Source organism: Dendrobates tinctorius, unplaced genomic scaffold, assembly GCF_039654945.1.
Source record: "Dendrobates tinctorius isolate UK_male_01 unplaced genomic scaffold, ASM3965494v1 ptg000062l, whole genome shotgun sequence".
NCBI classification, from domain to species: domain Eukaryota; kingdom Metazoa; phylum Chordata; class Amphibia; order Anura; family Dendrobatidae; genus Dendrobates; species Dendrobates tinctorius.
In genome coordinates this window covers 1,619,827-1,642,339 of record NW_027361730.1, presented here as the reverse complement: position 1 = coordinate 1,642,339, position 22,513 = coordinate 1,619,827, and the positions used below count along the sequence as shown (strand labels likewise).

The 22,513-nt window shown below is 45.5% G+C and overlaps 1 long non-coding RNA gene across 2 annotated transcripts in view; it reads right to left on the bottom strand.

The window, feature by feature from the left end:
• Positions 1-232: 232 nt before the first annotated feature.
• LOC141092885 (uncharacterized) overlaps positions 233-22,513 on the bottom strand; it is a 57,503-nt gene continuing 35,222 nt past the window's right edge. For both annotated transcript variants that reach the window (XR_012232948.1, XR_012232947.1), the window contains 2 exons: positions 13,333-13,423; positions 233-560 (listed from right to left, as the gene is read on the bottom strand). This is a non-coding gene — a long non-coding RNA (uncharacterized lncRNA). The remainder of the gene's footprint in view (positions 561-13,332; positions 13,424-22,513) is intronic.

The following is a 22,513-nucleotide window of genomic DNA, read 5'->3' as shown; positions in this document are numbered from 1 at the left end:
ACAACAATAGCCAGAGTACCACTATAACAATAAGTGCCCACTTAACATTCAATAATGCTCTGAGTCTCCCACCTGTACATAGCTTGATGCTCCCCTATGCACAGTATAATGCCCCCACACTGTATATTGACCCCTTAGTAGCCCAAAACTGTTTTCTTCAACACTGTATGATGGCCCCCACACTGTACAGAGACCCCACATTAGCTCACACACTGTATGATAGCTCCCTAAATAGCCTAAATATTATTATTTATTTATTTATAGACCATCATTGATTCCATGGTGCTGTACATGAGAAGGGGTTACATCCAAAATGCAAATATCAAATACAGTAGACAAGCTAACAATGACAGACTGGTACAGAGGGGTGAGGACCCTGCCCTTGTGGGCTTACATTCTACAGGATTATTGGGAAGGAGACAATAGGTCGGGGGTTGCAGTAGCTCTGATGGTGTTAAGGTGGCCACAGGTTGCAGGCTTTCTTGAAGAGATGAGGTTTCAGGTTGTGTCTGAAGAATCCAAATGTGGTGACCATTTAAATTCAGCATTATAAGATGTATCTGCAAGAAAAGAATCATGCAACAACTGAAAAAGAAATGTGTGTGTGTATGCTCTGCAGTTATCTCATATTCATGGCTGAATGTATTCCCCCTTCACGCATGTCCTATGAGAGTTTTAAGTTAATCCATTTTTCTGTATCTACATACACATATCATATTCACTATGTAATGATTTTTTTTATTGCAGAGTGACAATATAGATATTGTTTATTTGAAGCCAATCTTCAAGAGAGAAGATACAAAGAAAGCCAAAATCAGAGAGATGGAGACTGAATATTCTGCCTTGAGACTAATGACAAATAATTGAGCGTATTATGTTTTGTGGAATATCAACTAATCCAGATTTACTGTTTCTAAAGTGTGTCTAATAAAACCATCACTAAGCAGTGTAGTTATGCCATTGGGTCAGAGCCATCAGAAGCTACAATATAGATGTGAACTGTGACTTAGCAAAATTAACCGTTCATAGTGTAAATAATTTGAATAAGATATATAATGAAACAAATTATATTACAATTCTGTTATGAAGCTGAATCCCTCTACCCCACTAGTCCCACAAATCTGCTGTTGGAAGAGAGATGGGAGAAGCTAACATTTTAATTAATAGATCTTGGAATAAAAATAAGTTCCACAATTGGATGTGTTAAATAAATGTTGATGTGCCCCTGCTATGTACTGTGTAATGGCCGTGTCTGTATACTCTTTTACGTTTTCCCCTGTTCAGGAGCTGTGGTATTGTAAGGAGGTGGCGGAGACCCTCATGGACCTCCTCTCTCCTGAACACTATATATGTGTGCTCCATGGGGTACTCTGGTGTTTATTGCTGTTTTATGTGTGTCATGTGTAATGTGTACTGTGTAACGTGTAATAAGTAATGTACTGTATTTGCTATGTTGATGTATTTGTGTAAAGTTAGCTCAGGGATAGAAGGGGTTAATACAGGGGCTGGTCTAGCAGGCTGACGGAAGGAATTTCCTGTTCCTGCAGCAGGGCTGGGCAGGCTTGCCCAGGGCAGGATGCTCTCCACCACCGGGAGCAGAGGGTACCCCGGTCAGGGTACTACAAGCTGCCAAGTACTGCCGGGCTGTGTGGACATGCCCTAATGTTGTGGGACCGTCCCCAGAAGGACTTTGTGTGGCTTCCAGATTTTGATCGGAGCTAGTGTTGCTGGACAGGCTCGTGAAGTTGCAGGGAGAGAGCAGGAAGCAGCATATTATCTTCAGTAAAGTTTTACCATTGGAACAGAATTGTGCCTATGGTGTTTTTCTGCATGCTCAACCCCAGCGGCTGACGTGACTGAGTGAGAAAGGTAACTGACTGTGCTGCAGGACTGGGACCTCACTTGTCTTTGCATGTGCAAGGGGTCAGGGTGTTCACGGACTGTGTCTTAGTAAACTCGGCCATGACTACCACCCCATTACACCATTTTACAGTATGATCAGACCATGTTCCTGCACAGTCAGACACAGCCATTACTCAAGACATGGCATAAAGCATAATATCTGTGAATAGAAGAATTATGTTCAGAGACTCACTGTTCCTGGGAGCCTCCATCATGGGATTGGCAGCCCAGATTACAGGTTGGCTGCTAAGCAGCGCCTGAGGCTACAGAGTAAAGCACAGCATGTGATACCCATATCGATTTACTCTTTGCAACCTGTAAACCAGTTTACATGAGAGCGGTCTTTCATAAAAGCTCACACAATAGTAACAGAGTGTATATAACCAGTGTGTTATGTGAAACCTTATGGCAAACACAGTCCAAGTGTGATATATATATATTGTGATAAAACACTCCGGGATCGCCTTTGCTGGGGTCAAAGGTCACGTGCATTCAGCATGAAACTCAGGCGCAGAGCTGGGATTCGGGTGTAACTGACACTGGGTCAGGTTTATTAACGGTGAAAGCAATGCAAAAGGAAATAAAACATAAAACAAATCCTTGCCTGTCCGGCACTAACTAAACAATGGACAACCTAACTACCAACTGGCGGGCTTCTCCCGTCCAGCCAAACCACAGTTGCAGTGGGCACTGCTTCCACTCACGTGTGTCTCTCACACAGACAGGCTCTCTGTGTTCCCAGGCTAAGACACTCACACAACCACCTTGCATCCTTTTATATCCACCTCCCATTATCCATTAGTAAGCAGGTGCGATACTGACCAAACTAGGCCACATAGGAAAAGGAATCTGGGCGAGATATACCTGCCCTCATCCACTATTCCCACATGATTCTCACATATCCCCCCCTTCTGCACAGACCACTCCGGTCGAGCAATGACACCCGCCAAACAGTGCACTCGGGACAGGGCATCTGCATTTCCCATCTGTACCCCTGGGCGGTGCTCCACCGTAAAAGTGTAGGCCTGCAGGGCAAGGAACCACCGGGTCACCCGGCTATTCCGTTCCTTGTTCAAGTGCATCCACTTGAGAGGGGCGTGGTCAGTGATCAGCCTGAACTTTCGGCCCACCAGGTAATATTTGAGGGCCTCTAGAGCCCACTTAATGGCGAGGCACTCTTTTTCTACGACTGCATACCTTTGCTCGTGTTTATTCAGCTTCCTGCTGAGATAGAGGACTGGGTGTTCCACTCCGTCCCTCACTTGTGAGAGTACAGCCCCGATACCGGTATCAGAGGCATCCGTTTGTACCACAAACTCACTGCGGAAGTCCGGAGTCACCAGTACGGGCTGAGAGCAAAGTGCCAGTTTTAGGCTATGGAAGGCTTCTTCAGCCGCTAAACTCCATTTAATCATGACGGAGTCTTTCCCTTTTGTAAGATCCGTCAGGGGGGTAGCGATGGCTGCAAAATTGGGTATGAACCGGCGATAATAGCCGGCGATCCCCAGGAAGGCTTGCACCTGCTTCTTGTTGATAGGTTGTGGCCAGTCCTGAACCGCCTGAATCTTATCAACCTGGGGTTTAACAACACCCCTCCCAATTACATACCCCAAATACCGGGCTTCTTCTAGCCCGATGTGACATTTCTTGGGGTTCGCGGTTAGACCTGCCTCCCACAGGTCGTCAATCACAGCTTGTACTTTCTGGAGATGAGTCTCCCAGTCCAAGCTGTAAATGACAATGTCATCCAAATAGGCCGAAGCATACCGCCTATGTGGCCTCAAGACTCGATCCATCAGTCTCTGGAAGGTCGCCGGTGCCCCGTGCAGTCCAAACGGCATATACACATACTGAAATAAACCTTCCGGCGTAGCAAATGCTGTCTTTTCTCTGGCAGCCTCCACCAGAGGGATCTGCCAATACCCCTTTGTTAGGTCTAGGGTCGTAATATACCGGGCTTTTCCTAACCGATCTATTAACTCGTCGACCCGGGGCATGGGGTAGGCATCAAATTTTGAGACCGCATTCAGTTTCCTGAAGTCATTGCAGAACCGGATGGTGCCGTCCGGTTTAGGAATTAGCACAATCGGGCTGGACCACGCACTGTGCGATTCCTCAATGACACCTAACTCTAATATTGCCTTCACTTCTCGGGAAACGGCTTCACGGCGCGCTTCCGGGATTCGGTAGGGCTTTACGTGAACTGTGACACCAGGTTCCGTTACAATGTCATGTTTCATTAGCGTAGTCTGCCCTGGTTTTTCTGAGAAAAACTTTTGGTTGTGAAGTAGAAACTGCCTGACTTCCGTCTTTTGCCGCTCCGAGAGAGTCTCTGCTACCCGTACCTCCGGTACGGTATGCGAGCAGACAGGACGGGCCAGCTCCGCTGACAAGGCAGACCGATCCTTCCAGGGCTTTATCAGATTTACATGATAAATCTGTTCAGGTTTCCGTTTACCTGCCTGGTATACTTTGTAGTTTACTTCACCAACTCTTTCCTTGATCTCAAAGGGGCCCTGCCACTTTGCCAGGAACTTACTGTCCACCGTGGGGACCAGGATCAACACCCTATCTCTGGGTGCAAACGTACGGATCTTGACGCCCCTATCATAGATTCTTTTTTGGGCTCCTTGAGCCTGTATCATGTGTTCTTTGACGATAGGCATAACAGCCGCAATACGGTCCTGCATTTGTGTGACGTGATCTATCACTGTTTTAAATGGAGTGACCTGACCCTCCCAGGTTTCTTTTGCAACGTCTAACAGTCCGCGAGGACGTCGGGCGTACAATAACTCGAAAGGCGAGAATCCCGTGGAAGACTGGGGTACTTCCCTGATGGCAAAAAGCAAATACGGAAGTAAATAGTCCCAGTTCTTCCCATCCTTGTCTATCACCTTTCTCAGCATCTGCTTCAGAGTTTTATTGAACCGTTCAACCAACCCGTCTGTTTGAGGGTGATATACGGATGTGCGTAACGGTTCGATTTGTAACAATCGGCAGAGCTCCTTCATTATCCTGGACATAAAGGGGGTCCCCTGGTCGGTGAGTATCTGTTTTGGTATACCGACCCGACTAAACACATGCACCAGTTCCTTGGCAATCGTCTTGGTGGCCGTGTTACGCAAAGGGATGGCCTCCGGGTAACGAGTGGCATAATCCAAGATGACCAGGATATGTTGGTGTCCACGTGCAGACCGTGGAAGGGGCCCAACTAAATCCATCCCAATCCTCTCAAACGGGACTTCAATAATAGGTAGGGGTACCAAAGGGCTACAGAAACGGGGCTTAGGTGCAGAGGCTTGGCAGTCAGGACAAGACTCACAATATACTCGAATATCGTGATGCATGCCTGGCCAAACAAAACAGTGTAATATCCTTTCGGTGGTTTTCTGGACTCCCAGGTGACCTCCCATCACATGTCCGTGGGCCAGGTCCAGCACCTGCCGCCGGTAGGGTTTTGGCACGACTAATAGTTGCACCGTATCTTCCCCCTTTTTCTCTATCTGATAAAGTAAATCATTCTCCAGAACCATGTAAGGCTATGCCAGCCTAGAGCCAGGTTCTACGGGTACCCCATTTATCACTTTTACATTTGTCCTAGCCTGAGAAAGGGTAGGATCCTTTATTTGCTCGCTTTGGAAGTCATCTTTCTGAACTTCTAAATCCGGCAAACGGGGAGGTGGACAGCTGTCGGCCTCCTCCTCTTCCCCGGTCTCCTCCGTATCACCCGCCATGACTGAAAACGGGAACTGCAGGTCATTTCCCGCAGACTCTTCCCCAGAGTCTTCCGGGGGGACCTCTTCCAGGGGTTCGGGACCCACACGCGCCCTGGGAGAAGAATCATGTACACTATTACCCTGGGGTATCAACTGATTCTCCCACAATTGCCAGAAGTGGGGAAAATCCCGGCCCAGGATAACATCATGCAATAACGCCGGGACGAGTCCCACTTTATGTTGCACAGACCCATAGGAAGTAGTAATGCATATGACCGTGGTGAGGTACGAACAGGTGTCTCCATGCACACACGTTACAGAAAATTTGTCTGATGGTCCAGTCGGGGCTGACACCAGACTGGCCTTCACCAGAGTCACCACACTTCCCGAGTCTAACAATGCCACCACATTTTTGCCATCAACAGTTAAATCACACAAGTGTTTTTCCACATCCTTTTGACCGGCATTCACACTCACTACCCGTGCAACCATAGACATGCGGTTTTTAGAGTCTGTGACGTCGCACTGCATGGGTTCAGTAGTGACCGGACAGTTCGCAGCAATATGTCCCATCTCTTGGCAGCGGAAACACCTAACGGGCCCCTTGCTTAGACCATAGTTCGTTACTCTCGGCCTCGCAGTGCGGACAGTCCTGTTTTCCTCCCCCACTGTCTTAGGGATTTTTCCTTCTCCCCTTCTCCCTGGAACAGTCTTACCGGTTCCACGTGGAGATGATGAAGAACGAGGTGGGGTAGCGTCGTCTCGGAGTCCTTCCGCCACGGAGTAACGTTCAACCAGATCCACCAGTTGATCTGCCGTCGTAGGATTTCCATGGCTTACCCACTTCCTCAGGGCTGGCGGTAGAGCTCTCAGGTACTTGTCCATGACGACTCTCTGGATTATCTCTGGCGCTGTCAGCACCTCGGGTTGTAGCCACTTCTTCGTCACGTGGATCAGGTCGAACATCTGTGACCGCGGTGGTATATCCGGCTGATAAGTCCATTGATGCACTCTCTGTGCACGGACAGCGGTCGTCACTCCCAGCCGGGCCAAGATCTCGGCTTTCAATTTGTCAAAGTCCTGCGCGGCTTCAGGCTCTAAGTCATAATAAGCCTTTTGGGCCTCACCGGAAAGAAACGGGGCAATCAGGCCGGCCCATCGTGCCTTCGGCCATTTTTCTCGCACCGCCGTCCGTTCAAACGTGGTCAGGTATGCCTCGACGTCATCTTCGGTCGTCATTTTCTGCCAGTACCGACTCACGTGAATCACTCTCGACTCGGCTTCCAGGTTAAGCTCAGGTAAGCTTGCCAAGCGCTGCGCCACCTGCTGGAGAAGCGAACGATCGGTAACTGTCATGTCCACCAACTCCTTCAGCTGGGCCATCATCACCCGATTAGCTTCTTGCTGGACGGCGGTGGACTGTACCAGCGCTTTCACCACGTCCTCCATGCTCATGCTTGCAACGTGATGCCCGCGTTCTCCACCACAATGTGATAAAACACTCCGGGATCGCCTTTGCTGGGGTCAAAGGTCACGTGCATTCAGCATGAAACTCAGGCGCAGAGCTGGGATTCGGGTGTAACTGACACTGGGTCAGGTTTATTAACGGTGAAAGCAATGCAAAAGGAAATAAAACAAAACAAATCCTTGCCTGTCCGGCACTAACTAAACAATGGACAACCTAACTACCAACTGGCGGGCTTCTCCCGTCCAGCCAAACCACAGTTGCAGTGGGCACTGCTTCCACTCACGTGTGCCTCTCACACAGACAGGCTCTCTGTGTTCCCAGGCTGAGACACTCACACAACCACCTTGCATCCTTTTATATCCACCTCTCATTATCCATTAGTAAGCAGGTGCGATACTGACCAGACTAGGCCACATAGGAAAGGAATCTGGGCGAGATATACCTGCCCTCATCCACTATTCCCACATGATTCTCACAATATATATATATATATATATATATATACTGCTCAAAAACATAAAGGGAACACAAACAGCCTGTTGCAAATGGAATAGTGTTCCCTTTATTTTTTTGAGCGGTGTATATATATGTAGGAAAGAGACATATATCCTCATCTGTGGGGTCCTGCAGCCGGGGTCACGTCTATCAGTGCACATTACTGACCTGTCTTGTCTCTCTCAGGCACCGTGAGATTTATGGCTGCTGCTTTGAAGTCTTTTACAGATCGGGTGATGCTCGGGCGATTTGCATTGACAGTGACCCGATCTATGCAAAAGTTCAAGCAGCCACCATAAATCTACAGTGCCTTAGGCTGGGTTCACATTTGCGGATGTCAGAGCTGCGGAGGGCTGCATAGTGCCTCTGTGAAGCTCCGCCCACTGCCGCACCTCCTTCGTTCAGCTCCACCTATGTCTGCATGCGGCCTGTGTACCTATCTTTAACATTGGGTACGCAGGCCATGCGGATGTATGTGGATACATCCGCATTCGTCATTTTGAAGCTGCGGTGACCCGCGCCGAACGCAACATGTTGCATTTTGTTGTGGTCGCCGCAGCATCAAAACGACGCATGGTGACACATCCGCATACATCTGCATGGCCTGCATACCCAATGTTAAAGATAGGTACACAGGCCGCATGCAGACATAGGCGGAGCTGAATGGAGGAGGTGCAGCAGTGGGCGGAGCTTCACAGAGCAACTACGCAGCCCTACGCAGCTCTGACATCCGCAAATCTGAACCTAACCTTAGAGACTGCAGATACAGGACAAGAATCCGGCCGTGTCTTATCAGGAGAGGAGCAGAGTAGAGTAGACGTGTGAGCTGTTACTTACACCACTGTGTCCCCTGTCCTGCTCCTCTCTGACCGGAAAAAACAGCACCTTCCTGACTGCTCTGCAGCAGACACGCCCACTCAGCATGAAATGAGGGAGTGTCTGCAGTATACTGGAGGCAGCTGTCAGGTACAGTGCTGGCACCCAGCATCCCCAGGGAGTGGGATATGTTCCTCTGTCTCTCTTCGGCCACTGTCCACAGTAGTGCAGAGAGATCGTGTCTCCCTGCTCTACCATGGAGCTTAACTATATCGGCGGGCTGTGCACGCTGATATAATTAAGTGTAGTGTAGCTCCGGATGGGCCCCTGTGAGCAGTAGGCCTGGGGCCACTGCACCTTCTGCCCCCTGGTGGCTATGCTACTACCCAGCTCGGATCGCAGCCTCAGTGACCTGCTGTAACCTCGATGACATCACCGCTAGTCACTGAAGCTGTGCTTGCAGCAGTTCATTCATCAATGGTTCTCAGCCTGGACAGTCGTATCTTGGCACCGTCCAGGTTGAAAACTATTTAATCCCCAGACATGGATTATGGCGTGGGACAGAACAACTGACAGGTGAGTGATATTGTTGCTTTTTATTTTTGTTTTATTACAGAAGACGAGGGCTTCAATGGAATCGGCATTAGGTGATTATAAATGTGTTTGTTATTTTTTAAAAAGCAAAAGTGTGTTTTGTTTTATTTCAAATAAAAGACTTCATTCTGGCCGTGTCTTTATTTACCATAAAACTATAGGATTAGTAATGGATAGATATCTTATAGACGCCTCTCCATTACTTAGCCATGGGCTTGATGTCACCTGACAATACAATCGACCCCACAAATATGAACCCCACTTGCTACCGCTCTACTGGGCAAGTGGGAAGAGTCGGGCAAAGTGCCAGAATAGGCACATCTAATAAATGCGCCTTTTCTGGGCGGCTCCGGGCTGCTATTTTTAGGCTGGGGTGGCCAATATCCATGGCCTCTTACCAGTCTGAGAATACCAACCACCAGCTGTCTACTTTAGTAAGGCTGGTTATCAAAAATGGAGGAACCCCTTGCCGTTTTTTTTAAATATTATCTATTTAAATAATATAAAAATACCGCTTGGTGACCCCTCTTTACTTGTTAACCAGCCTTGCTAACACTGACAGCTGAAGGTTTCAGCCCCCAGCTGTGAATTTTGCCTGGCTGGTTATCAAAAATACAGGGGAACCCTTGCAGTTTTTTTTAAATTATTTATTTACAGCGCCGGCTGATGAATATTCCCATCTTCTGCTCCTGCTCTCACTGTTACAAGCGGCAGCAGGTGTCGGCTGATGGGAACAGTAGTCCCATCCGCTAACACCAGTGACCGGAGGTAAACTTTATACCTCCCATCACAGCTGCATGCTCGCACTGTCTTTTGACGTGGGAATCGCGGCTGTCTGATCGGCGGTGATGATTAAAGCCGATAAGAAGCGGTGTTTGCCACGCTGTCATGAACATGACAGCGTGCCAAACACTGGATGTTCGGGCCCCCTATTCAAGTGAATGAGGTTCGGGTACTGTTCTGGTACCCTAACCCGAACTTTTTGTAACTGTTCGTCCGAACCCGCTGGACCCGTACATCCAGGTATACACCCATCTCTAAGGGCATGTTCCCACTGTCAATAACCAGCAGCATTTTGGACGCAGCACATGTCTGCTCCATCCAAAGCTCTGCTGGCTTTTGAATGCAAGTGATTCCACATGTGTTCATTGAACCGTGCAGAATCACACCATCCAATACATTGTACAGGTGACTTTATCTTGTGGAGACTGAGTGTCTCCACAAGATAAATAGACACGCTGCATGTGCGTGTACGCAGGGAAGTCAGAGGCGTCACTATGTTGTAACATCTGGCCGCTGTGGGTAGGAAGCTGCGGATGTACGCAGCGTCCAACCCACAGCGTTTACTGACCGTGGGAACATACCCTAATAAGTAGCACTTTCAGCACCTAGCTCACTTCTCCTGATGCTAGACATCATGGGAAAATTACATCAGCAAAGAAGAGGAGCTTGGGAATTCCTCTGGAGGTGACTTCAACTGAAGTCGGCTCAACTGACTGAGAGGCTCCTGCCATGAAGAGGAGTTTTTATCTGGTTTGGTATAAATTTTGCTTATGATTTTTTTGTGAAATGATTAATAATATTACAACAGCTTTTAAAATAAATAATAATCTTTATTTTCAGTTTTGAGTTAATGATATGCTTGTGCTCCGGGGCAACCTGTGGGGGGGTCTTCATGTGGCTCTGTTTGGCCATTCATAATGAAGACTGCTAACCGGTCGATCTTGGAGGAGGTAATTTTTTTTCTTCTCTAGCAAGATGAAGCCGGCGATGCATGCGCAATAGCAGCTATCGGCGATTTCTGATAGGTGCTATTGGGCCGTTGCCGCCATCTTGGAGGAGGAATTTTTTTTACTTGTACGATTGCCTTGATTTTACCAACATATTGTTTTAACCCTGGGATAGGTGGAGGGGCGATGTTATATAATATGTGTACAACATTCTTTTCTTGGGGATGAAGTTATAATATAAGTATTCTAACTGCTAAAGAGTTTGATAAATAGCGACTGATTCCTCAGTTACTACAGCCACACCCATTAGCAATGAAAGTGGGGTATAAATAGCTTACAACAAAATAATTATATTATACATCTGATGAGGTCTATAAGGCAGAAACGCGTTGTGTTTTTAATAACTATTGATTGCCTTATAAAATTTTGTATTTGCTATACATAGTCAATAAAATATCATCTGATTCAACATCAGAGATACTTGGTTCTTTGGCTATATAACCCTCTTACTCCAAATTGGGTTAAGGATCCTCTGAAGGAAGTGCCCTGAAACATCCGTGTTCACTCTTTTACCAATTTGAGATATAAAAAATTTTTGTTTAGTGGAGGGAGAGAAAAAACAGCAATTCCTCTAACATGTTGTATAAATCTCTTTTTTCATCTAATAGTCATAATTTTGCATATACCAAATAAGTATACTTTTGTTTTAGATTTTAGCATAATAAAAATCATGCCATAACATTTTTCCCCACATACAAATCTATATGAGGACTTCCTTTTCTAACACAAATTTGGGGTACATGAAACTCATCGATTAATTGTTCTAATCGCTATTACTATTGTTGCAATACCATATATGGATTTTATGTGCTTTACACTTTTTTTCAGAATAAAATCATATTTGTATATTACACTTTATTTTAGTTTTTTTTAAGTTCAAATGTTGGAATTGATCACACCCATAGCATTATTACTTGTCAAAATTATGCTGATCACTATGATCTCATAAATATTTATCCATGGTAAACATGACCGCCATAGCTAGGCTTCATCTACCATGGCAGCCAGATATGACCCAGTCATCATATTGCGGGTATGCGGGTGGCCTAACACCGGTGCACCCTGTCGCTTATATACTCCACAGGTTTTGTGATTTTCATTTTCCCCAGCATCTAAAGGGCTAAACATCAAAGAACAAGGTTACCTGTGATCGCTGCCATTAAGGCAAGCTATTATCTGTAAAACACCAGGGTCACACTTGCGAGTGTGATGCGAGAAATTCGTGTGAGTCTCTCGCATCAATACCCGGCACTGCCGCCGGCACTCGGACCGGAGTGTGCGGCTCACAAGTGTGACCCCGGCCTAAGTGTGTAATGTCTCAATGCGAATTTAGAACATGAAAGATATGTCACAAAACATATGAATGCCATATCACAGTATTATATCACAGCCAGGAAATTTCGGGGCCCAACACTGGCAAAATTTTCGGGACCCCCTTGAGACTCCACCCAGGTTCCATCCCAGCTCCGCCTCCACCCCTCGAACTGTCCACAGTCCCACCGTTCTCTTTTGGAAAAACTCCACTTCTCACCAATCACACATTAACAGTTCCCATCACCAGATCATACATATAGCCAGCAGCTCTTGTTTTGGCCAAAAGGTTTTTTAAGCTGCCACCATATCACGGTAGACACTTTTGGTCAAGCTCTACTCTACTGTAACCTATTTAATATTTGTTAAAATATGCAATACAATTTAGGTGTATTTTTATTTATTTTTCAATTTTTAAAATTACCAATAATATCACATACAAGGAACAAATATCGCCACACCATGACTAGACCACATATTGCCACCACCGTGACCGAATAATATCACATACAAGGAACAAATACTGCCACACCATGACCAGACCACATATTACCACCACATAGTAACCGAATAATATCACATACAGGGACCAAATACCACCACACCATGTCCAGACCACATATTACCAACACAGTGACCGAATAATATCACATACAAGGAACAAATACCACACCATGACCAGACCACATATTACCACCACAGTGATCGAATAATATCACATACAAGGAACAAATACCACCGCACCATGTCCAGACCACATATTACCACCACAGTGACCAAATAATATCATATACAAGGAACAAATACCACACCATGACCAGACCACATATTACCACCACAGTGACCAAATAATATCACATACAAGGAACAAATACCGCCACACCATGACCAGACCACATATTACCACCACAGTGACCGAATAATATCACATACAAGGAACAAATACCACCGCACCATGTCCAGACCACATATTACCACCACATAGTGACTGAATGCGACAATACTGACCAGTAGTAAAAAAAAACACAATACTATAACCATAAGTGCCATTATACACAGGAGATCTGTACTTAGTATGCAGTGTCTTTGTACAGGTAATACAGTGATCAATGACATTATACACAGGAGCTCTGTATATAATGTATAAGTAATATAGTGATCACTGGTGACATTATACACATGACCTCTGTATATAGTATACAGTGTATAGTGTCAGTGTATAGGTAACACATTGACTCACCAATGACGTCTCTAGGTGAAGTTCTTCATCTTTGCTTTTCATCTTTCATCCAGCACAGACCGCCATCACTTCTTCCAGCTAGGGCTCGTATCTGCAGGAAATAACACAGTTATCTAGAGCACTGCTTGCAGAACACATTACTTATTTTTTTCCCAACTTCTACATTACACCACATGAAGAAAAAAAGGCAACATAGTATCACTTTACACAGTAACAGGACCGCCCCCCATTTAAAACAGTATACTCAAAAAATGAAATACATCACTGCAGTTATAATATCCCTTAAATAGCCCCTATGGTAATAATATCACCCATCCTGGCCCCTGTGTGTCTCATTCCTGGCTTCAGCCATATATTCTCCCATCCCGCCCACATGAATATCCATTCTGCCCCATATGAACTCCCCATCCTGCCCCATCTATCTCCATCGTATCATCCTGTCCCATGATCTTGCCCTATCTGTCTCCAACCCTTCCCATCTGTCTCCAACCCTGCCCCTGTGTCTGTGTCTCCAATTCTGCCCCTGTATCTCCAATCTTGCCCCCTGTGTCTCCAATCATGCCCCCAGTGTCTCAAATTCTTCCCCTTGTGTCTACAATCATGCCCCATGTCTCCAATTATGCCCCCTGTGTCTCCAATCATGCCCCTTGTGTCTCCATTCTGCCCCGTGTCTCCAATCCTGCCCCCTGTGTCTCCAATCCTGCCTCTGTGTCTCCAATCATGCCCCCTGTATCTCCAATCCTGACCCAGTGTCTCAAATCCTGCCCCCTGTGTCTCCAATCCTGCCCCCTGTGTCTCCAATCCTGCCCCAGTGTCTCCAATCCTGCCCCAGTGTCTCCAATTCTGCCCCGTGTCTCCAATCATGCCCCGTGTCTCCATTCGGCCCCCTGTGTCTCCATTCTGCCCCCTGTATGTCCAATCATGCCCCCAGTGTCTCAAATCCTACCCCTTGTGTCTGCAATCCTGCCCCATGTCTTTCATCCTGTCCCCTGTGTCTCCAATCATGCCCCCTGTGTCTCCAATCTTGCTCTGTGTCTCCAATCCTGCCCCCTGGATCTCCAATCCTGCCCCAATTTCTCCAATCATGCCCCCAGTGTCTCCAATCCTGCCCCCTGTGTCTCCATTCTGCCCCGTGTCTCCAATCATGCCACCTGTCTCCAATCATACCCGTGTCTCCAATTATGCCCCCTGTATCTCCAAACCTGCCCTGTCTCCATTCTGCCCCCAATGTCTCCAATCCTGCCCCCAGTGTCTCCAATCATGCCCCCATGTCTTTCATCCTGCCCCCTGTGTCTCCAATCATGCCCCCTGTGTCTCCATTCTGCCTCCTGTGTCTCCAATCATGCCCCTAGTGCCTCCAATCATGCCCCGTGTCTCCATTCTGCCCCCTGTGCCTCCTATCATGCCCCCTGTGCCTCCAGTCATGCCCCGTGTCTCCAATCATGCCCCCTGTGCCTCCAATCATGCCGCCATGTCTTTCATTCTGCCCCGTGTCTCCATTCTGCCCCCAGTGTCTCCATTATGCCCCCAGCGTCTCCAATCATGCCCCCTGTATCTCCAATCCTGCCCCCGTGTCTCCAATCATGCCCCGTTTCCATCCTGCCCGTGTCTCCAATCATGCCCCATCTCCATCCTGCCCCCAATTCTGCCCCGTCTCCATCCTGCCCCACCTCCGAATGGCTGGCAGCTTTAACTATTGCCGTGCAGGCCTGCACGGCAATAGAGTAACTGCTGATCAGTCCCCATATGCCAGTCAGGGCAGTAATGCCCTGATGGCGGCCCTGATCACAGCTAACAATAGTGAATGGCAATGCTTTGTGGGAGTTGCCACAATCGCTGACATTATTATTAGCTATCACAAGCCCCTTTAATAAAAAAAAAGATTGTTTTGAAAACCAGAATATAAAGAGGCAAAATCGCCATAAATCTTCACTTATAGGCAATATACTGTATGTTGTAGCAAATGTATTCCATTATCTGATGTAATGATTCAAAAATTCAATGTACTATATGAAGAATAAATTCCTTTATTTGCAATTAAAAAAACAAGAAACAGGAAATTAATTATTCTTCCTCTGATTTATAAACTCTATGGGACAGTATTTTCTTGCATCGACAAATGAATGTTAATTAAAACAAATAACAGTTTACTAACATCCTGCAGATCATGCTCAATATACAAGTCACACAATACTCTGCTATTATTCCTAAACCACCATTTCCCTGTGATATGTAACCTTTGAAATCCCTTTTGTGTTCCTTTCTCGTCAGTATACCAGGTTTTGGAACTATTCTTTGTCCTGTAGGAGCCTGAATCCCTCCTATCAGACGTGTGTTTCCTGCAGAGCAGAGCTGAGGACCATATTCTTCTCCTGAGAATGGGAAACCCAGACTAGGCTGTGACTAGATTTTAAATGATGTTCTATTAAAAGGGTCACACCACTTGTGGTCTTCAGGAGCATTTGCAAAAAAATCAAGGACAATTTCTCTTTTGCAAAAACAAACCTAATTTATTATCAATCTATAAAATATACACTTAGAGCAGGATATTAAAACTGTTACAGAGGAATATTTGTAGGGTAAGTACTAATCACTGTAAGTACAGACTGCTTTAAAGAGACATTTTGTTTTAGATCAAAATATCAGAGAGGAATCAGGATAACACAGGTGATTATGAGCTCAAACATTCAGTTTTTATGTATAAATTGCTAAAAACCTTTTATGCAAATAAAGTGCATTATTGTAGAGCTCTGACCCAACATTCTGTGTAAAGGACTGTTCATAATACCACTTGGAGGTTTTTCTCTGATCAGACCAGGGCTGTCCTAGGCACTTTGACTTTTAATGCACCCTACTGGTAAGTCAGCCTGAAGCCTCATTCAGTTTTTTTTCCCATACAAGAAAAACATATTTTTATTAGTGTGTCAGATCCGATTGTCATCTATTTGTGGTCAAGACATCAGTTTTTACCATAAGTGCAGCATCCATTTTTTTCTTGTGAGCAAGAAAAAAACTTCCAAGCTTCTCCTACCTATTAAACATTAAAACAAAAGAAAAAAGATTGCGCTGACCAGAGCAAATTGGCAATGAAGAGTGACCAGAACAACATGACCACAACAGACTGTCAGGGCAGAGTGTCAGGGAAAAGTCACCACAGCAGATGATAGGGCAAAGTGACCAAGGCAGTGTGACAGGGAAGAATGACAGAGCAGTGTCAGAGCAAAGTGACTAGGGCAGAGTGACAATGCAGTGTAACAGAGCAGAGTGGCAGGGAAGAGTGACCAGCGCAGTGTGACCAGAGCAGAGTAACAGGGATAAGTGACAACAGCAGTGTGACAGGGCAGATTGACAGAGAAGAGTGATCTGAGCACGTCCCTGAACTCCCCCACAATCAGATCCACGCACACAGATCAGGGATCACACCATGTCAGACTTACAGAAAAAAAATCCCTGTTTTGTCTGCAGGACACAGGGAGGGTGAGTTATATTATCAATATGAGGGAAGGAGCAAGACATCTACACCAGGGCTCCAGTCCTTGAGTGAAACACTTCCCCCCCACCACCACAGAGAAATGAAGTTGTGGGTCCTGAGCCTCCTTCCCTCCTCTTCACACAACAGAGTTAAATTACTGGAAATTTTGTGGATAATTTTCTGCACTGCTGTATAGGATTGAAGACCAAACAAATTCGTAAAAAAGGTTGATGGTTTATTCACAATCTCAACGCGTTTTGAAGTTTCGTGTAAAATTTGTTAAAAAACATTGTTATTTCATAATTTTAACCATATAATTTCATTTAATTTACAGATTAAATAAAAAAGAAAAAGGGGAGAAAACAAAAAAAAGAAAGACACACAAACCAGCGTTCAAAATACAGAGCAAAGACTTGACCAGGGAAAATGTGTTTTTTAACAAATTTTGCACAAACTTAAAAAATCATGTGGTATCTCATAGGTCAATTGTATGAACTTTTACTTTTCTTTGACATGTGACCCTTTTTGGCGCCAGATTCAAAGGTAGAATGTATTTAACCAGGATGTAACAGCATACCTAACAACTTTTGAAGGGAAAGAGGGACAAAGGCTGCAAATTTTAGGCCATGCCCCGACCACACCCATTTCACAACTAGTCACACCCATGTCCACGCCCAATTGAACCCATTTAGCACTGCTGATCACACTGACTGGTACTGAGGGCGCAGTGGCTGGCATTATGGGCACAGTGGCTTGTACTGTGGGCACACTGACAGGTACTGAGGAAAAGAAAGAAAACAGAGAGAGAGAAAGAAAGGAGAGCGAGAGAGAAAGAAAGAACAGAGAGAGAAAGAACAGAGAGAGAAGAAAGAACAGAGAGAGAAAGAAGAACAGAGCGAGAAAGAAAGAGGGGAAGAGAACAGAGAGCAAAAGAAAGAACAGAGAAAGAAAAAGGGGAAAGAAAGAACAGAGAGAAAGAAAGAGGGGAAAGAAAGAAAGAGGGGAAAGAAAGAACAGATAGAAAGAAAGAACAGAGAGAGAAAGAGCAAGGAAGAACAGAGAGAGAAAGAAAGAGGGGAAAGAAAGAACAGAGTGAAAGAAAGAACAGAGAGAAAAAAGGGGAAACAAATAACAGAGAGAAAGAAAGAGAGGGGAAAGAAAAAAAAGAACAAAGAACAGAGAGCGAAAGAAAGAGGGGAAAGAAAGAAAAAATAGAGAGAAAGAAAGAAGTAGAGAAAGAACAGAGAGAACGAAATAAAGAGGGAAAAGAAATAGAAAGAAAGAAAGAACAGAGAGAGAAAGAAAAAAAGAAAAATTAGAGAGAGAAAGAAAGAACAGAGAGAGAGAAAGAAAGAGGGAAAGAAAGAACAGAGAGAGAAAGAAAGGGGAAAGAAAGAACAGAGAAAAAGAAAGAAAGAGAAAGAAAGAACAGAGAGAAAGAAAGAGGGGACAGAAAAAAAGAACAGAGAAACAAAGAGGGGGAAAGAAAGAAGAGAGAGAACAGAGAAAAAAAGAACAGAGAGAGAAAGAGAAAAAAGAACAGAGAGAAAGAAAGGGGAAAGAAAGAAAGAACAGAGAGCGAAAGAAAGAAAGAAAGAAAGAACAGAGAGAGAGAGAAAGGGGAAAGAAAGAACAGAGATAATGAAAGGGGAAAGAAAAAAAGAAAGAACAGAAAGCGAAGAAGAGGTAAAAGAAAGAACAGAGAGAGAAAGAAAGAGGGGACAGAAAAAATACAGAGTTAGAGCGAACAAAAGAAAGAGGGGAAAGAAACAGAGAGAGAAAAAAAGAGGGGAAAGTAAGAAAGAAAAGAGAGAGAGAAAGAAAGAGAAAGAAAGAACAGAGAGAAAATTACTTCATTTCCGGTCAGCTTCCAGCACATCACTTCCCGTGGACCATCATGTGTGAGTTTTAAAGTGCTCCACCGTGTACTCCTGTGTCCGTGGGAAAAGCCAGTTTTGTATGCCTTGTATACACTTGGCTCCGCTAAGTACACACAGCTCCGCATACCCCATACACATGCGGCTCCGCTCCGTACACCTCGTACACGCGCGGCTCCGCTCCATACACCTCATACACACGTGGCTCTGTACACCTCGTACACGCACGGCTCCACTCCATACACCTCGTACACACGTAGCTCTGCTCCGTACACCTCGTACACGCGTGGCTCTGCTCCGTACACCTTGCACATGCGCGGCTCCGCTCCATACACCTCGTACACACGTGGCTCTGCTTCATACACCTCATACGCACATGGCTTCTGCTCCGTACACCTCATACACGCGCAGCTCTGCTCCGTACAGCACGTACAAGTGTGGCTCTGCTCCGTACACCTCGCACACGCGTGGCTCCGCTCTGTACACCTCGTACACACGCGCCTCCGCTCCGTACACCTCGTACACACGCGGCTCTGCTCCGTACACCTCGTACACACGTGGCTCTGCTCCATACCTCATACGCACATGGCTCTGTTCCATACACCTCGTACACGCACGGCTCCACTCCATAGACCTCGTACATGCGTGGCTCCGTTCCGTACACCTCGAACACACACAGCTCTGCTTCATGCACACTGTAAACCCCTCCTGACCCCACACAGAAACTTCACCTCATCCAGCAGCATGACAACCAGCACAGCAGAGTCCTGCAGATAGACACGGAGGCCCCTGATCATATGACCCCTAACTCCTCCCCTCCTGTGACCTCATCACAGGTCCTGTGCGCACAGCCACAGAACAATCCAGCCACATCATTGCAGGCTGCGGTGGGTCTCTGGGAGTGCGAGGATGGGGTCGATGCATGGGGGCGAGGTGGCTCAGTGCAATGCGGGAAAAATAGCATCCCAGGCGGGACGCGGGTGGGGGGTGTCAAAAACGGGACTGTCTCGCGAGGATCGGGACGGTTGGGAGCTATGTGTAACGATATTGTATATCCGTATCATCTCCTGAGGAAGAAGTTTATAACTTCGAAACGCGTTGAGATTGTGAATAAACCATCAACACTTTTTTACGAATTTGTTTGGTCTTCAATCCTACAGCAGCGCAGAAAATTATCAGTAATTTAACTACAATTATGGTCACTAGTTTGACCTGTGGACCTGCGGCAGCTGTTGGATGATCTTATGTGCTTTTGTATCTAATACACCCTATAATAGGCCATGAGATCCAAAGACATACTGACAGGGAATTTAGATTGTGAGCCCCATCGGGGACAGTGATGATAATGTGTGCAAACAGTAAAGCGCTGCGGAATATGTTAGCGCTATGTAAAAATAAAGATTATTATTATCAGATTGTCTAAGTAAGGCTGGTTTCAGACTTGCATTCAGGAGGGCTGCTGATGGCAGCCTACTTCCTCCTTTCTTCCTCCCTGAAGCTCCACCTACTTCTGTATGTGTCCTGCTTTTCCCTGCGTACCTATCTTTAACATTGGGCACACAGGGACAAGCATTGTATGCGGATGCGTCCGCATGCGGCGATTTGGCGTGTGCAGCAACCGCACAAATATGCAAAATTTTGTCACATTTAGGGCTTGCTCAAACGGCCGTAGATTTTCTCATGCCAGAGAATCGGGTTATGATGCTAATATCACTCAGATCAAACTCTGTCACTAACATACTTTATGTTTTCTTGTTCCAGTTCTATCTGTATTTATAACGTCGTTTGTATTTTTTCTGATTGAGTGGTCTGCACAAAAGCTTGGAGACTTGTCTGATTTTGATTCAAGTCTCAGATCAAACTCATCAATTTAAATCTAGGGGTCTCATAAAAAAAGGACAGCACTCAGCTGACATCCATGTGTTGTCTGTTATTTAAGGATTATTTGACATCAGACGCTTGAGAAACCTCCATCAGTTTTTGTTTTTATTCAAGAAAAACTGATGAAACTCTGACCAAACTCTGATGGTAAAATATGACACACGGACCAAACACTGATGATAAAAATTGACACAAGGACCAAACTGTGATGGTAAAAATTGACCAAACTTTGATGAAACACTAAGGCTGTGTGCCCACAATGAGTTTTTAATGCTGTATATTTTTGCTGCACCAGGAATGGAGCATCTTACAGTTCCAGAAAAGTGGATGGGATTTATAAAGATCTCATACCCACAGTGCTTTTTGTTTTTACTCAGTATAAACTGACCTGCGGTGCTTGTTTCAAATCCACAACATGTTAATTTATCTTGTGGGTACACTGAGTTCTATGTGCAGATACTCCCCATAGAATTGCATAGATGAGGAAAACACATCAAAAACACATGAAATCCACAAATCACTGCATCAAGAAAAAAAACTCCACAAAGAAAAACATTGTAGTATATTTTATATCTAAGGCTAAGTTTACTTTGGTGCATTTTTGATGCTGCATATTTTTTCTGCTTCGAAAATGCAGCGTCTCAGCGTTACAAGTGGCTGGGATTTAGAGAAATCTCATGATCACTCTGCTTCTTTTTTACTCAATGTTACCTGACCTGCAATGAGTATTTCAAATTCTCAACATGACAATTTCTCTTTTTCAGGTATGTTGAGCTTTACATGTGTACAGAGTGAGGGGGAGTACGTGACTCGATATTGTGATGTACAATGTCTGCAAGATATGTTTTCTGTTGCAATGTGCTAAAAATCCTCCCTTACACACACACACAGAGCAGTGTCACTCCCTCCTTTACAGCCTGTGTTCACACTAGTAATAGGAGACCCCCTGCTGTTACAACCATTTGGCTCCTCTTCTCTCAGCTGAAAGAGAAAAAAGTGCGGGAAAAAACTCTTTGTTTGAAATCAGGAGTTAGAAGTAAACCTTTAAGAGCCTGCCCTGCGAAAACCGTACAAGGTAGAGATATGAAAATCATATTTTTGTAACCTGCGCGGTCCCAGCTCCGCTACCGTGTCACTTCCGAAGTCCTAACATGTCGAGAAACTGAGATATGATTTGCTCCCAAATGGACGGTCATATCGCATAGATGTTTGATGTTTTCTTGATGGGCTCATTATGCTGGGAAACATGATACCACTGATGAGTCCATACCAGCCTCTCCCATAAAGATATAGCTAATCTAAGTTTTGTAGCCAAAACATAACTTGGATGAGAGAGGTGGGACCAGCCCAGAATGCATCTCTCCGTGATGTCACAAAGCAAAGCCTATAAGGCATTCCCTTGGCAAAACCAGCTCAGAAGAGCTCCAATCCTCGTGCTGACAAGAACTCCAGATGAGTGGAGATGTGTGGCTCCGCCTTCTTTCTCAGCCGCATGGGTTTGCCTAACGAGTCATGAACAACCGTGAGTGTACCTCTGTTTTTAATCCCTTTATTTTATATCTGTACTGTACATAACTAATGTCCCAATTTTATAGCAACTTTCATCTGTAATCACTGTCCTCTTTCGGAAAATAAATGATTTAATATTTAGCCTGTCTCCATGCTCTAAGAATTGAACTATACGCCTTTGATAGCTAATCGCTACTAATTCAAGGGGTTTGCCACGGACCCTCTTAATTTAACACTGTGAATTAAGTAACCGTGACTGGTGGCAGCACGTTGTGTACGGCAATTGCGGCTTGCTGGCAGTCCAGAAGGGTCTTATATAGCTGAATGAGGGGCTGCGGCCACAGCATTGATAATTCCCTTACTGCAGAAGCCTAATTGCCGGTTCACAACAGGCAGCCCGTCCGGCGACTAATTATCCTAGGTGCAGTTCCCTGACTGACCT